Source organism: Heloderma suspectum, chromosome 1, assembly GCF_057233095.1.
Source record: "Heloderma suspectum isolate Gila_16-S chromosome 1, 16-S_ref, whole genome shotgun sequence".
Lineage (NCBI taxonomy): Eukaryota > Metazoa > Chordata > Lepidosauria > Squamata > Helodermatidae > Heloderma > Heloderma suspectum.
This window is the reverse complement of record NC_139458.1, coordinates 92,882,509-92,899,110: the sequence shown is the minus strand read 5'-3', so window position 1 is coordinate 92,899,110 and position 16,602 is coordinate 92,882,509. Positions and strand designations below refer to the sequence as shown.

Below are 16,602 nucleotides of genomic sequence, written 5' to 3'. Positions count from 1 at the left end.
TAAGTAAAACCATCTTATAATATTTTGATGCTGAGTTGCAACTGTTATCAGATACCGCAATATGGTTAACAGTTATTAGCAACAGGGATGTCAATGTATAAAACTAGCCGAAAAAGTACAAGACAGGACAGATAAGGTAGATTTTTTTTTCCTGGTCCCTTCTTTGCTACAGACAAGCTAGAAAAATTATTATCAGCAAAAGGAAAGGGCTTAGCCCATTTCTTTCTGGCTGAAATACTACTACTAGTACAGTCCATTTTAAAAAGGTAGCTGTCAAATATACTGAATTTAACTGGTTTCAGAGGGCTCCCCTGACTACACTAAAAATGTAAAAGAGAAATAGATAAAGGAATATTTAAGTCTGAGCATTATATACAATAACCTATGTTTAAATCCCTCCTTTTACAACACTGAATAAATCAAGATTGCCATTTTATCTTCAACTATACTGAAGCTGACTTGTGTGCTTTTTCTCAAGTATGCCATGGAGGAATCTAGTAGAACTAGATGTGCAGGTCTCTAGGGAGCCTCATGGTGGCAATGAGCAGGGCTGAAGCCAGCAGTGAGCAGGGCCAGAGCCAAAGGTGGGTGGGGCCACTCTCCTTCTCTCCCTTCCTCCCCACTGAGCATGCTGCTGGGGAGGAGACAGATCACTCTTGCTGGAGGTCTGAGCTGATCACTTGCAGAGGGATTTTGAAATTATGGTAATTGTACTGTTATGATACATTCCATGGGGTTTTCTTGGCAAGAATACTGGAGTGGGTTGCCACTTCCTTCTCCAGTGGACCACATTTTGTCAGAACTCTCCGCCATGACCTGTCCGTCTTGGGTGGCCCTGCACGGCAAAAGGAGAAGGGGATGGCAGAGGATGAGATGGCTAGATAGCATCACCGATGCAATGAATATGAACTTGAGCACACTCCGGGAGAGAGCGGAGGACAGGAAGACCTGGTGTGCTATGGTCCACGGGGTCACGAAGAGTCGGACACGACTTAACGACTGAACAACAACTGTTATGATGTTAACCTTGCTGTTTTGATATTCGAAAATGTGTATTCGGTATTTATTGTTCATCATTTTATTGATTTTATCCTTTGTTGTGAACTACTTTAGGTTTTCTTTAGAAGCAGGATATAAATTAATAATAATATATTTGGTTTATGAAGAAAAGCCAGATTCTTCAACAAGGGTCAACATTCTACTTCCATCTCAGAAATCTCCAACATCTAGGTATATCTCAGAGTATAAAGTAGATCGTTGTATGCAAGTGCAGAAAGGTGAACAGCAAGTTTCTCTAGGACATCTACCCTCTTCTGCCATGGTGTGTGCGTGGATGTGCGTGTGAGCGCGCACTGAAAAGACTAGAAGGCAGAGTACAGTCCTGCCTTCCCTGTAAACCAACTGGACAACAGTGTCTCTTCTAGCAGTGTTAAGAGAAAACAACAAGAAATCTATGGTCCTGCATGTTAATTTGGTTTGGTGGTTACTGGGTTTTTTTAGGAGTCTTTACTGGTCACACATGTGTTCCTTGATTTTTTTAAAAATCAAACACATATATGACTTGCTACAAGAGCGTGAATTGGCTGCTTGATGGAAATAAAGATTTGTACATGAATTGAAAGGTTTTCTACACCAAATACCTTGCCCATCAAAGCCTGGACCACATTTAGTTCTCCTGAACTACTTTTTCCAGATTAAGTCAATTCTTATATTAGTACAAGTCTCTCTTTAGAAGCCAGCAATGCAACTATCTGGGATGCTGTGATATGATTTGCCCTATTCAGCTATAAGGCAGTGAGGCTTTTCTGGAAAAGTAACCAGACCAGAAGAACAGCATATCTCACAATTTATAAAAAATGCTTTAAAAACAAAATCTGATTTCAAAAAGATTAATGTATATTTCTGTAAACCAGCCTTGGAAACTACTAAAATTACTATGCATACATGTTGTACTGATTACTGAATCATCCTGTTTTTACCTCTTGCCTACCACACTTCCACTAACTCTCTTCCCCCCACCATAGTAACACAGATTGTTTGCAAAAATACTTGTGAGATATCTTAAAGTTCTTGACAGAAGGCAATATATCAACAGTAAAACATTAGGAGACAACTAGAGAATATAAGCTACAAACAAATAAAAAACAAACAACAAAACCCCAGAACTGTTTTCTTGTTAATAAATATTCTTTCCAATAACCTCCTTGACGCAAAGTATTGCCAGTTCTTAACCCAAGCATCCTCACTCAACAACAGCAATTATGTCCTAGCTTGAGATTCTGAAGGGGAAAGAAAATGTTCGTATTCAAAGAGAAAAATCAAACAGTAATAATCAATTTGTTAAAATGTCCTTGTAGCTTCAGTTACCAGTGCTGCACATAACTACTTTTCTTTGTGGGAGTTTCCTGAACAGGGAGCTCTAGTTTTACTTTAAATGGAGGGGATTTTGTCTTCATGATTAATTCTATTCAGTATTTCTAAGAAATTAGACTCCCATTGCTATGCACACATTACTTTCCCTTTAGGAATGCCCTCATTAACTCATAACAGCATCTATCACTTTATTAGATACATTAAATGTTGTGTGCTCAATCTATCCCAAAGACTACAAGCACCTTCTACTGCCTTTAGAGTACTGTTTTCAGAAAAAGCATGATAAACATATTTAGACTCCAAGGTACAATGTTAGGAAAATACTTCCTTCAGAAAATATTATATAAGTGGGCTAGTCTCTGCTATTAAACACTAAATGATAAAGTCAGCAATTAAAATGTCACTAGACCTGCAATTCTAGTCACACTTACTTGACTGTTGAATGCACTTTTATATGTTTTTTATATTATAGTGTTCACTCGTTAGGGCTAAGAGGCTTTCTTCTACACTTAGTCTGGAAGCAGAGTAGAAGACCCTCTCCTTGGTGTCATTCTTGTCCAAGGCCCTGACTGTCAAGCAAAAGGAGGTACTTGCTAGAGGTAAATACTGCTGCACCCTGTAACCCCTGAGAACAAAAATGTACGGCCAGTTCAACCCCCCTGCCCGCTCTTTTCCTAAAGTTTCTCTGTCTTTTCCCCTGTAACAGAAGAGTGAGTGGAGGAATGATTGACAGCCACAGCCAGAATGCAGTGGTGGGTGGAGTTAGTTTCAGCTGGAAAACATTGACTAGAACAGGAAGAGCTAGGCAGAGATCAAGGAAAGAGTGAACTGAATTGGGATGGGGCAAGACAGTGAGAGTAATTAGGGGTCAGAGCTACTAACGTAATTTAGTTATTGAGCAGAATCAGAGACAGTGCGTGAATGTGAAGGGAGGGAGAGAAGTTACCGAAAGCAGAGATATGACGTTAGTTTTTTAGAACCATTATTATTACTACTTATCAGTTATTGTTTGTCCTGGATATTTATTTATTTGATTTGCACTCCACCTTTGTACCAAGAAAATGGCACTCAAGGCAGCTTGTTAAACAAACAAATAAATAAATAAATAAATACTTATTCTTTTAAATATCTATGTTGTGGTCTGGGTGGATTTGAAAGTTGGCATATCTCGCCCCAAATGCTAAGGATAGAAAGAGGAGAATCCTATCCATAAATCAGTAGGGGATTTACCAGTAGATGGTGTTTTGGGGAGTCCTTGAAAAAGTCTAGACCCAGTGACCTCTAGGGGCCAAGGCCTTATAGGGGACCCCTAGATACATCATACACCCCTTTCCTCTTTTTTTAAAAAAGTTTTGTTTTGCACTATGCATTCTGATGGCAGCTGAAACCTCAGACAGGCATTATATGAACTGCCTAGCAAATTACAGTACATATAGCCCTGTCTATCTTTGATACCCTACAGATTACGGTGATAACAAAATTACAATTGTTGATCACATTTTGTCGATCACTTTAAGTTACGTTGTCCGAACCAAGCAAAGAAACAAACACGGTGGCTTAAACCCAACGTTACACGAGCGGACGTCTGCTCATGCAATGGGACTTCCCTTGCTTTCTCCCCCGCACTCCCCTGCCCCACAAATCTGCTCCAGAGGGTCCCCTTAACATCCAGAGCAGATTGGGGGGAAGCACAGGTAAAGGTGAATCGGATGCATTGGAGGATGCTGTTCTGTTGGCAGGAGACACCCATTAGATATGCAAAGTGTGTTTAAATACATTTACTGGTTCATCCCTGAAAGCCTTCAAGGTTAATGAAAATTTGATTCTTCCCCTATTGGCTCACGGAGCTCTCTCTACATTTCCAGAGCTGGAAGGAGAGGTGAACAGAAAGGGCAGGCGTTTTGACAGGGGAGATGCTTTCTGGCTTACAGCAGCTCCTGTAATGCATTGACAACACTTCAAGAAAACTAGGAAAATGAGACATGCCTTCTTTAAATGAAAAGAGAAAACTAGAATGGTATTTTGCAGTTTGCGGGGAGGGGGATATGTGTAACAGTAAATGGTTGTGGGCCCAGCCCTTGTACTTAAAATCCTGACTAAGCATGTGCTCAGAGGAAATTTCCTCCTGAAGGCTCAGAAGTACTTTCCAGCCCTGTACTGAAAATAAGACTTCTGGGCTGCCCTAGCAGAAATTAAGTCAGGGAATGGGACAGGAGGGGGAAGACTAGACAAGCAAGACAGTGAGGGGCAGGGAGATGAGTTGTTGGGGGAAAGAACTTGTTATTACTAGATAAGGAAAGGAAAATGAGAAGTGGATTGTTGGGTGGAAAGGAATAGGATTATATGTTCTTTAGTTGTGGTTTCCTGGCAATGGTGGTGGAATTAGTACTTCTCTATTAAAGGAAGAGTGCTGGGGCTTTGATCTGTATGGAACATGTGCCTTCACTCTGCAACCTCCTTTTTTTTAATTCTAAGTTTGTGTTGAGAGATGCTGCCATTGTTCAACATATTATGCTCAGAGGTACTCTATTTTAACTTATTTCTCCTCAAGAATTTTAGCCATGAATTTGCTGACTGACCTTTGGCTAGTCACTTATTGTTGAGCCTCAGTGCTCCTCAGCTGTAAAATGGGACCAATGTTCTCCGAATTATATTATGCAATGTAGTGTATATGCATATATATTGTGTTTGTGTGTGTGTGTGTCTCCCCCTCATTATACTTCACAACTGGGGTCATCTGGAGACATCTGCTTGCATATACGTTTAGTTCCCACTTAATACTTGTGGCACATTTGAATCTAGATTATGTTGGCCACACCTTTGTTCGGTAGGTCATGCTACTGGACTGCCAAACTGCTCACCAAACTACACAAACTCAAGCATGGGAATGTCCCTGTTTTCAACTGTGAAATGTTGGAAGGTATTGAGAATTCATCTTTTGATGTAACATATGAAGCAGCCCTCAGTGTATGGGACTAAACCAGAGCATGCTTTATGTACACAATACTGGAAAGTCACTTTGACACACTTCAATTTCTGTTTGAGGTCATTACCAATTAGGGAAATCCCCATTTGTTTAAGAAACACCAGAAAGGGTTGGATAAGTTTCAATTTCTGTTTCAAATAAACAAAGGAGCAGAATGCTGTTTTAGGCATGCAGGCCTTTTATGTATTGTCTTTAAGAGTTTTCTGTGATTGTCTTTAAGAGGTTTCTGTGATTGTGATCTGTTTAAATTTTCATTTTCATTTCAACACTCAAAATAGTAATCTAAACCAGAATTAAACAAACAACTTCTGTTATCGAATTGCTTCAATAAAATTGCACGTATAACCTGGAGATTAAGGCAACAGCAAGGCAGGGAGTTTGTATGGAAGGAAAAAGGAACCAAGAACATGAAATTATTTCCCAGCTATTCTCAGTGTCGCTAACGTTATACTAACTTAAAAGTGAAGAATGGGTGGAACACCTCATATCTGTCACAGATACTGGATATCTTGAGTCCCAAAAAGGTGCTCCTCCAACTAGTTCTAACTGCTTAAATAATCACTTTAAAGCAACATTATAGGTCTGTTCCTAGAAAGACCATGAATGAAACCTCTTTTACAGAACATTAGGAGTCCACCAATTATACCAAACATATCCAACCCTTTCTGTAAAAATTAGAGATTGTATAATGTTCACAAACTATTCGATAAATTTGCATTTGGATGATCAAATCCTGCCTTAATAATCCAGCATATGCATGTCATGCTCCTGCACACAGCCCCTTTGCTGCCACTTCACTCCTCCCTTTGTGTGAGCAAGTGAGCAAAGCCAGGAAGCTACATAACCATAGCTTCCCATTCCATGAAAACTGAGAACTATGGTTAAAATGCTCCCAAACAAGCCAAGAATTGGAAGCTAGCTTTCAAGCATAGGTTCATATTCTGGCCTGCTTGGAAGCCATTAACCATAGTTTCCCATTTTTCATGTAACAGGAAGCTTCCTGGCTTGTTTCCTTGCTCTCACAAAGGGGGAGTGAAGCAGAAGTAATGGGGCTGGCTATGTGAAGATAAATGAATCTTGTGCATATGATGGTTTGAATGAAGCCAACAAATGTCAGCTTCAAAGCCGTCTTATAACTATTTTAGGCGACAACTAATTAAAGTACTGCTTTATATAACACACCTCTTCTATTACACAGAGGCCTGGTTCGCACATAACACTACGCCACCCTGGCAAGCCTGTTCGCTTGCCAACCCACATTACTCCAGATAGACAATCAGGTGTGCATAAAAGAGGTTCCCTCTTAGTCTTCCAACCCACTCCCCACATGTATCCCAGTGTCTTTTGTGGCAAAACCTGTCTCATCTCCTCATTCCCCCCCCCCCCCCCCAGCTCTGCTTTTTGGAGCACTTCATTTGCCTTGTTAATTTCCTTGTATGTTATATACTCCACTTTGGAGCTCCTTTTGACAGCTAAAATGTACAAGGAAATGACCAGGCAAGACTACACAGAAGACTGCCAAATCTGCGCTCTTGTGAAAGACCAACAATAACTAAAAAGTACAACCGCATTTGCACAATTCTGAGGCACTAAAAATAAAGGTGGCAAACAAGTGACAGTCCTTCCAAAGTGCTGTTTGGGCACCAGTGGAGGGGCAGTCACGGGGTAGGGAGGCTGGCACTGGCGAGATTGAGATAAGTGGCATGGGGCTTTTTTGTCGCAGTTGCCAAGTAGCCGCTTGGTACAAGCTACAGTGCTGGGTTTGGACATCACGACAAATTATCCTGAGAACAAGCTATCCTCAGCAACCCTACTACAAGCCATGGGTTCCCAGGGTGGTTTGTTGGCAAAAAACAATCTGTGCTTGGACGTCACGGTAAGCCACGCTGACACTAACATGGCTCATATACCACCATAGCTTATCATGATGCACAAACCCAGTCAGAATGTTCTCTCCATTATTAGAATCTCCTATAGCCCAGGAAATCCATGCATATAATTAAACATAAAATTATTATGTCTTAGGCTCATCCCAAGTTCTCAAGTAGTTTATAATAAATCATATAAAATAAAACAAATATATATCTAAAATACATTTCAGTAACAATTTCAAAAGTCATTGCTGACTCTTTAGGATTTAAAACCCATTTGCCATCAACATTTCTTTTACCTATGACCCCTAAGATATAGTACAAGTTAATAAAATACTTCACCATACAGTACAAACGTGTTTTGTGAACTGTGGCCAGGTGAAGGTTATGGAAGATATCACATAACCTCACAAAATATATTTTGCAAGTCTTAAGATTATAGATAAAGATGTTCCCAATTCAGGAGACCTGCAACTGCCCAGCTCATAACACATTTATCTCTACAAAGTCTAACGAAGTCTCAGAAACATAGATTGTAGCACTAAATAAAGAGATGCATGAGAAACTATCAGCATCTTTGTACTCAATTTATTTTTTCATTTTCCTCTATAGAATGATTTCGTGCCCCTTCAGATGAATCGTTTTATGGATACTCTATGTATCTAATATGGACTATAAGGAAGGCTGAGTGCCGAAGAATTGATGTTTTTGAACTGTGGTGCTGGAGAAGACTCTTACGAGTCCCCTGGACTGCAAGGAGGTCAAATCAGTCCATCCTAAAGGAAATCAACCCTGACTGCTCATTGGAAGGACAGATACTGAAACTGAAGCTCAAATATTTTGGCTACCTAATGCAAAGAGAAAACTCCCTGGAAAAGACCCTGATGCTAGGAAAGACTGAAGGCAAAAGGAGAAGGGGACGGCAGAGGATGAGATGGCTAATAGCATCACCGATGCAATGAATAAGAACCTGAGCACACTCCGGGAGAGAGTGGAGGACAGGAAGGCCTGGCGTGCTATGGTCCATGGGGTCACGAAAGAAGAGTCGGACACGACTTAACGACTCAACAACAACCACGACATGTATCTAATAGTTATATGTTATTAAATATACATCTAAACCATCACATGACTTGGGTGTTTTGGTTTTTTCTAATTATACATGAACTAACGAAGCATTTTCCACAAAGGAACTTAAATTTACATGATTCAAGTGTAGCCTGTTCAACAGGAACCTGTTGTAGATTACGCAGCACATCAGAGTGACACACTCAGCATGTGGAACAAAGAGGAATAGGTTTATACAAGTTTCATGAATAACCTTTAGATAAAACTATGTATTGGTTTAAAGTAATTCATGAGTGATGGCTTGTCTGTACAATGGCACAGTAAGTTTAGCATTTATTGATAGCTTTATATTTCAATCTTGCACATGTCTACTCAGAGGTAAGACCCATTGAATTCAATGGGACTTACTCCTAAGTGAGTGAGTACAGGATTGTGACCTAAAACTTACTTTTGAGTAAGCTTACTTCTGAGTAAACAGGCATAGGATTACACTGCACCATGCTTCACTTTCATTTGCTGTATAATATTCACAATCACTGTGTATGGTATGCCAGTGTTATCCACAAATTACAGATGTGGCTAAAAAGCAGCAACTTGTCTAAGGCCACCTAAGGAGCAATCCTATGGCTGCTAGTCAGCAGCTAGACGGCCACAGGATATGTTTGTTTCTGGGAACCGACTTCGGAGCCCACGCTCTGAGGTCGATTCCCTGAGAAAAGACCTCCCCCCACTCCTGTGCTGCCTCGCAGGCAGCTCATAATGGCCCCGTACTTTGCACTCGGAAGAGGAATGTGGAGCGGTGAAAATGGGGTGTTCCGGGGCAGCGAAGGTGGAAATGCCGGCATGACACATCCTATGTGTTGTCCGCCACTTCCCCCGCTCCGCCTTCCTGCTGTCTAGCTGCAAATGCAGGGTGGCTGAAGTGCAGAGGGGATGATCCCCTCCGCACTTCTCCTGCCCTGCATTGGATAGGTGGTCACCTCGAAGTTCGGAGGCGGCTGCCTATCCCGATAGGATTGTGCCCTTAGTGTATTCATGGTTGAAGTGAGATTTGAACTGGGGACTACCCAGCTACTGTGAATGGTCTGAAATGCTAATTAACTTGCATTGTTTAACATAGCCAAACTATTCCATCTAGCTTCTAGAATTGGCTTTTACACTGGGTATGCATACAAGCAATAGATTTTTTTCTCATATGATACTGCACAAGTCTGTCAGCACATGGATTCTTCAAGCCACTCCATGCACAAAGGACACTTGGATTCCCACTTAAATGATACAAGAGCCAGTCCTCTCAGCTCTTATTTTCAAAATGCCCACCCTCTTAAAGTTAAACGGTTAACTGCTTGCCATTTTATCTCAGAAACTAAAACAATGGCAATCATGCATCAGCGAGCAGAGCAGTGAGCTGCCCAGGCCTTTACTCCCATGTATGCTCAGTCCTTGTGTCCCCCATTCCATCTGCCTATGTATAAAAGGAGAGGAGAGGAGAAGCTTGTAGCTCCTTATCTAGAAAAGCAGGGCTTTGATTAAAGGGATCAGAATGAGGAACAGTTGAAAGAGCTGGGTATGTTTAACCTGGAGAAAAGATTAAGGGGAGACATGATAGCAGTCTTCAAATATCTGAAGTTGGAGCAGAGTAGTTCTTTTTTCCTTGAGGGCAGGACTAGAACCAATGGTTGGAAGTTGCAGGGAAGCAGATTTTGGCTGAACATCAGGATAAGCTTCCTAACAGCGAGGGCTGGAGCAAACTGCCTGGGAGGTGGTGGGTTCTCTTTCACTGGAGGCATTTAAGCAGAGGCTGGACAACCACCTGCCAGGGATACTGTAGCTGCATCCTGAGCAGGGGATTGGACTAGAACAGAGGTGGGCAACCTTTTTGCCCTCAAGGACTACATGTGGTGTTGGGCTGCAGGTTTAGGGACACATGCCAGCTCCTCCCTCCCAAATATAGACAAACACACACATAGCCTTCTCTCCCATTCACTGTCTCTCTCCCACACAGACACACACTACCCCTCTCTTACAAACAAACAAACTTCACCCTGCAGAGATTTCCCTCCTTTACCTCCCCACCCTTCATCAGGATCATAAACCTCCTCTCCTTGCTAGGAAAGGAGAAGCAGCTGCTCTGGCCCACCAAACTCAGTGCTTCTTTCTCAAGAATAGCATTGAGAGGAAAACCACAGAGTATGCAGAGCTAGGCATTATTTTGTCACTTTAGACAGCTGGATTCTATGGTTTCTCTCTCAAGAATGTTATTCTTGAGAAACCATAGAGTGCATCAGGCTAGAATGGAAAAAGTCCATTTTAGGCCTGAAAGCAAAAATCGTAGAGTGGGAGAGATGCAGGAAGGGGAATTTGGGGTGGGGGTAGATAGGGTATCTGTGGGCCACAAGGGAGCCCCCCCCCCAGGCTGCATGCTGCCCACAGACTGTCCACCCCTGGAATAGAAGATCGCCCCATTCCTTCCAACTCCATGATTTGGAATCATATGTACATGGCTAGAGCACAGCTGACAAGGGAACAAAGCAATCTTAAAATAGGAGAATGGTGTGCCATTTGTAATCTACAGATCTTCAGGGATCCGTGTAAATTATTTTAGCCAACTTTGTAACCTCCTGAACCTGGGCAAACCCCACCAACCATCATTTATAATCCCAGAGTTAGACTACTGTAATGAACACTACACAATGCTACCCTTAAAGTACAGAAACACCAGCTCCTGCTAATGCTGGGACACCCCCCGCCTCCATGTGGGTCAGTTTCAAAAGGACATTACTGAAGGGCTTTAGTGCGCACACTGCCTTTCAACTGTTATCTAGAAACAAACTTTAAGATGCTGGATTTTTTTTACCTAAACATCCTTAAGGGCACAATCCTATGCATGTTTTTTTTCTGTCTAAACATGCATAGGATTGCATCCTAAGTAGCCCATAAGGCAATTTCCTGGTGGTCTACTAGCTTCCACCAATGTCAACCCCTATGCATTGCTGAAATAAATACTGTTTTGGATTTAATCTGTTTTTATTCTCTGCAACTGTGTTTTTATGCTGTTTTATATAATGTTATTTTTACTGAATTTTGAAGTATTTATTCTTGTGAGTCACTGTTTTAGGGTGGCCACTCCACCGCCCCTTGTGACACCCTCTAATAAGGGCATTAGTGTCAAAATGGGTGGTCTGCCAGAAAACTACCACACAAGCCACTAGTCACTTTTAACAGGCTGGGTTAAGCAGGGATAGTGAGATTTTAATCATTTTTATATGGAGACGGGGCTACCTGCTAGGCCTAGTCTCTCTCCTCAGCACAAGATGACTCCCTGGGTGGGAGTTTGCATGTACTGGCTGCAGCTAACATTATCTTAAAATCTTATTCCATTTCACCAATGTGTTTTTCCTAGCTTTCTTACCAAGCCTTAAAGATGGAACAAGACAGAAAGAGAAATAAGTTAAATAGCCTTGGTAACTAGAAACAGAATCAGTAGAGTTTCTGTCAGCAATATATCTACAACAATTCCTCAGCTGGTGACACCATCCCCTGGGTTATATATAAGATCCATCCCACTAAATGCATCAGACTAGAGAGAAAGCAAATCTGAAAAGTTTCCTGGAGCAGTGAGAAAATTAAATCTGCTACTTGGGAATTTAAAAAAGAGCTTTTAAAAAAGCAGAGGAAGGATACGACATTTGGGAAGGAACAGAAATACCCAAACTTAGCAGAGGAACCTGGGAAACAGACCATACTCTGTTTAAAGTGCCAGAGCTAAAGCCTGGAACACACAAAATCCTAGTCCTAATACTTCCTTGAATTATTAAGGGTGCAATCCTATGCATGTTTAGACAAAGAAAAGACTGACAACCCCCATCATTCCCCAGCCAACCATTCTGGCTGGGGAATGCTGGGAGTTGCTGGCCTTTTCTGTGTCTAAACATGCACAGGACTGTGCCCTTAGTAACCACAATGAGCTCCTGCCTCATATCATCTAGGATTTAAGGGTATGGCCTTCCAGAGTCGGTGGAAGATGTTCCTGTCCACCTTGGCTTCTTTCATTTTAATCCATTTGACATTATTTCTGTTTTGGAAGGAAGCAGTATAAATCACCCCAGTGGGGAAGTTAGGGGATCTACAGCTAAGATGACCCCATGATCCCACAGAAGGGAAGCACAAGAGCATCTCGCAGGGCTTCCCTTTTTTGCTTTGTTGAAAGAAACAACCCTCTCCTGTCGCAGGCTTCCAACCCAAGAAATCAATGTGTGTGTGTGTGTGTGTGTGTGTGAGAGAGAGAGAGAGAGAGAGAGAGAGAGAGAGAGAGAGAGAGACAAAGCACACAGAACACTGGACGATGGGAAAGGGAGAATCTGAAAAATATCAAGGCTGGTCATGTGGTCCTAAGGAGAAAGATGAGGGGCGGGAAAGAGGTCAGCCCATCCATATAGGGCACAATCCTATGCATGTTTAGACAGAGAAAAGACCCACAGCTCCCAGAATTCCCCAGCCGGCAAGGGAGTTGCGGGCCTTTTCTCTGTCTGAACGTGCATAGGGCTGCGCCCTTAACTATTTCATGTGAGAAACGTTTCCACTGGTCGCTACGAAGGAAAAGCCTCCACCGCTCCTTCCAAAAATCAGGGACGAACGTGGGAGAACATCTCAGCGCCCTCGCCGGCTGGCTCGCTGCACACGACGCCCTACGGATACCCCCACAAGCGGGGAAGCCGGGCTTCCCACCCACCCCCCGAGCCGAAGCGGCCTCCCACAGGGCGCCCTCTTCACGCAGAGTTAATTCAGCAGCCGAAGGCGGCCGCGGGGCCAACGCGCCCGAGACGAGCGGCGGGCGCGGGCGCGGCTCCCCAGACGCCGGGCCGCGGGCGCGCTTCGAACAGGCCCGCGCGGCCCCGGCCTGACCGTCGGGAGGGGCGGGCAGGTGTCCGAGGAGCTCCGGCAGGCCTCGGCCGCTAGGCCGAGGCGCTCTCCCGGGCGCGGGGCTGCCGCGAGCAGGGCTCCAGCCGAGCGCCGGGCCGGATCCCCTCGGGAGCGGGAGCGACGCGCTTACCTCAGCCCGGCTGTCGCGTCTCCCCGAGGCAGCGCACCGGCCGCCTGCGGAAATGCCCCGAGGAGGACTGACCGACGAGGGGAAGGGGAGGCGCGGAAGGGAGCACGACACGGAAGGGAGTTTCCGCCCCCGTCGCTGCGAGACGGCGACAGGCGGGCCGCGCCAGAGCGCCCCCGCGGGGCCACAGCGGGCATTGCTTGAACTCGGCGCGGCCGGCGGGCGTCTTTCTTCGCCGCCGCCTTCCCTTTTTTTGACTCTAAAGTAGGCTCAAGGCTCCGATCCTTTCCACACGGGGCTTTTATCCGGCGATTGAGAGCGCTCCTTCACGGAAGTTTGCAGGCTCTTTCTACGACGCCGTGACCCTCCAAGGCGTCTCATGCACTCAATGCCCGTTGCTCCGTTTTTAAATACATCGCAGATAACGAGGGCTCCTTCGCACGGGCGGAGAACTCCACATCAGTGCCAGTTCTTTCCCCATCCGGTATCGTTGCAGGACTGGGTCCTTCCATTTATCCGCCCTCATGTTATTTTTCGTTTCTTTCTTTCTCACAGGGGTGGTGGTGGGGTGGTGATGCTGCTCCGGGTGTAGCTATAATCCCTACCTGGTTCCTGCCCCTTTCCCTCCCCTTGCACATTACTGGTGGATGGGGACTGACACGCTGTAAGGCTGCAAACCTCAGCACACTTACTTGGGAGTAAGCCCCATTGAACTTAATGGGGTGCTCTGAATCAGCAGAGGCCGTTGATTCTGAGCTGGATGGGGTGGGGGTTCAGATGTGTCTCCCTTTGTTGCAGGGAGGCAGTTCACCCTCTTCTCACTCCAGTCAAGAAATGTGTGCAAGCATTTACATGGCAGACACGTGGTTTGAGAGCAGTGCACTTCTTTGGCACCATCTGGTGCTGCTGTTGCCGAGTGGGTGATGTACTGCACTGTGGCCAGGATTTGGAAGGGGGGTTGCCAGGAGCATTGCTAGGGTCTTAAAAGATCCGGGGCGCAGGCCCATTACACAAATTTGCGCGCGCGCACACACACACGAGTCTAAGCGCACATCTAATATATGTGTGTGCGTGCGTGGTGTGTGCATGCAGTATGCTTGCGTGTGTGCATAGATTACATACATATGTACATACATACATAAGAAGTGTGCACTGACCCCCCCACCCCACTTCAACTCATATCCCGATTCAGCATATTGGAAAACATCCCACTTCTGCTCTGGCCAATTTGTAGTCTGGCCACTTCAGCTCAGCACCAAACCTGAGTCAAGGTTTGGATCATAGAATCATAGAATCATAGAATAGTAGGGTTGGAAGGGGCCTACAAGGCCATCGAGTCCACCCCCCTGCTCAATGCAGGAATCCAAGTCAGAGCATCCCTGACAGATGGCTGTCCAGCCTCGTCTTGAATGCCTCCAGTGTGGGAGAGCCCACCACATCCCTAGGAAATTCGTTCCACTGTCATATTGCTCTAACAGTCAGGAACTTTTTCCTGATGTTCAGCCGGAATCTGGCTTCCTGTAACTTGAGCCCATTATTCCGTGTCCTGCACTCTGGGATGATCAAGAAGAGATCCTGGCCTTCTTCTCTGTGACAACCTTTCAAGTACTTGAAGAGCGCTATCATATCTCCCCTCAGTCTTCGCTTCTCAAGGCTAAACATGCCCAGTTCTTTCTGACTCTCTTCATAGGGCTTTGTTTCCAGTCCCCTGATCATCTTTGTTGCCCTCCTCTGAACCCTCTCCAGTTTGTCTGCATCCTTCTTAAAGTGTGGTGCCCAGAACTGGACACAGTACTCCAGATAAGGCCTAACCAGTGCTGAGTAGAGAGGAACTAGTACTTCCCTGGATTTGGAAGCTATGCTTCTATGAATGCAGCCCAAAAGAGCATTTGCCTTTTTTGCAGCCACCTCACATTGTTGGCTCATATTCAGCTTGTGATGGACAACAATTCCAAGATGCTTCTCACTTGTAGTGTTGTTGAGCCACGTATTCCCCATCTTGTAACTGTGCATTTGGTTTCTTTTTCCTAGGTGCAGAACTTGGCATTTGTCCTTATTAAATGTCATTCTGTTGTTTTCTGCCCATCGCTCCAGTCTATCCAGATCACTTTGAATTTTGTTTCTGTCTTCCAAAGTATTAGCTATCCCGCCCAATTTGGTGTCATCTGCAAATTTGATCAGCATTCCCTGCACCTCCTCCTCCAAGTCATTCATAAAAATGTTGAAGAGCACTGGGCCCAGGACTGAGCCCTGCGGTACCCTGCTCGTTACCTCTCCCCAGTTTGAGAAGATCCCATTGATAAGCACTCTTTGAGTCCGATTCTGTAGTCAACTGTGGATCCACCGGATCGTTGTTTCATCTAGCCCACTTCGAGCTAGTTTGCTCATCAGGATATCATGGGGCACTTTGTCAAAAGCTTTGCTGAAGTCGAGGTATATGATATCTACAGCATTCCCACGGTCTACAAGGGAGGTGACTTGATCTAAAAATGAGATCAGATTCGTCTGGCAGGACTTGTTTTTGACAAATCCATGTTGGCTTTGAGGAATCACTGCATTGTTTTCAAGGTGTTTCCAGCTGGATTGCATTATCACCTGCTCCAGAATTTTCCCAGGGATTGATGTCAGACTGACTGGTCTGTAGTTCCCAGGTTCCTCCTTTTTACCCTTTTTGAAGATAGGGACCCCATTAGCCCTCCTCCAGTCATCTGGCACTTCCCCCGTCCTCCATGATTTCTCAAAGAGAATACACAGCAGTTCTGAGAATTCTTCTGCCAGTTCCTTTATTACTCTAGTTCATCGGGCCCTGGAGATTTGAACTCATTCCAAGTAATTAGGTGTTCCTTGACCATATGCCTATCGATCTCAAGCTGCAATCCTGCCCCTTCAGCCTGTACTTCGCCTTTGCCAGGGGGGTCATAGACCCTCTTTTGGGAGAAGACTGAGCCAAGGTAGGAATTGAGCACCTCTGCCTTTTCTTTGTCATCTGTTATCGTTTTGCCATCCTTATTTAATAGCTGAACAACCATTTCTTTCCTCCGCCTTTTACTATGCACGAAGCTGAAGAAAGCCTTTTTGTTGTTTTTAGCATCCCTCGCTAACCTCAGCTCGTTCTCAGCTTTAGCCTTCCTGACGCCATCCCTGCAATTCTGTGCTACCTGCCTGTACTCTTCCTTTGTTACTTGGCCTTCTTTCCACTTCCTATATGTGTCCTTTTTTGTTTTCAGGTCATCCCTAAGCTTTTTGTGAAGCCA

General features: G+C 44.4%; 1 protein-coding gene across 1 annotated transcript in view; it reads right to left on the bottom strand.

Annotated features, from left to right (window-relative positions):
* Nucleotides 1-13,433, bottom strand: part of TRAF6 (TNF receptor associated factor 6) — a 39,245-nt gene extending 25,812 nt beyond the window's left edge. The window contains exon 1 of the mRNA XM_084851091.1: nucleotides 13,352-13,433. The gene's annotated coding sequence lies outside the window, so the exon portion shown is untranslated. The remainder of the gene's footprint in view (nucleotides 1-13,351) is intronic.
* Nucleotides 13,434-16,602: the final 3,169 nt, after the last annotated feature.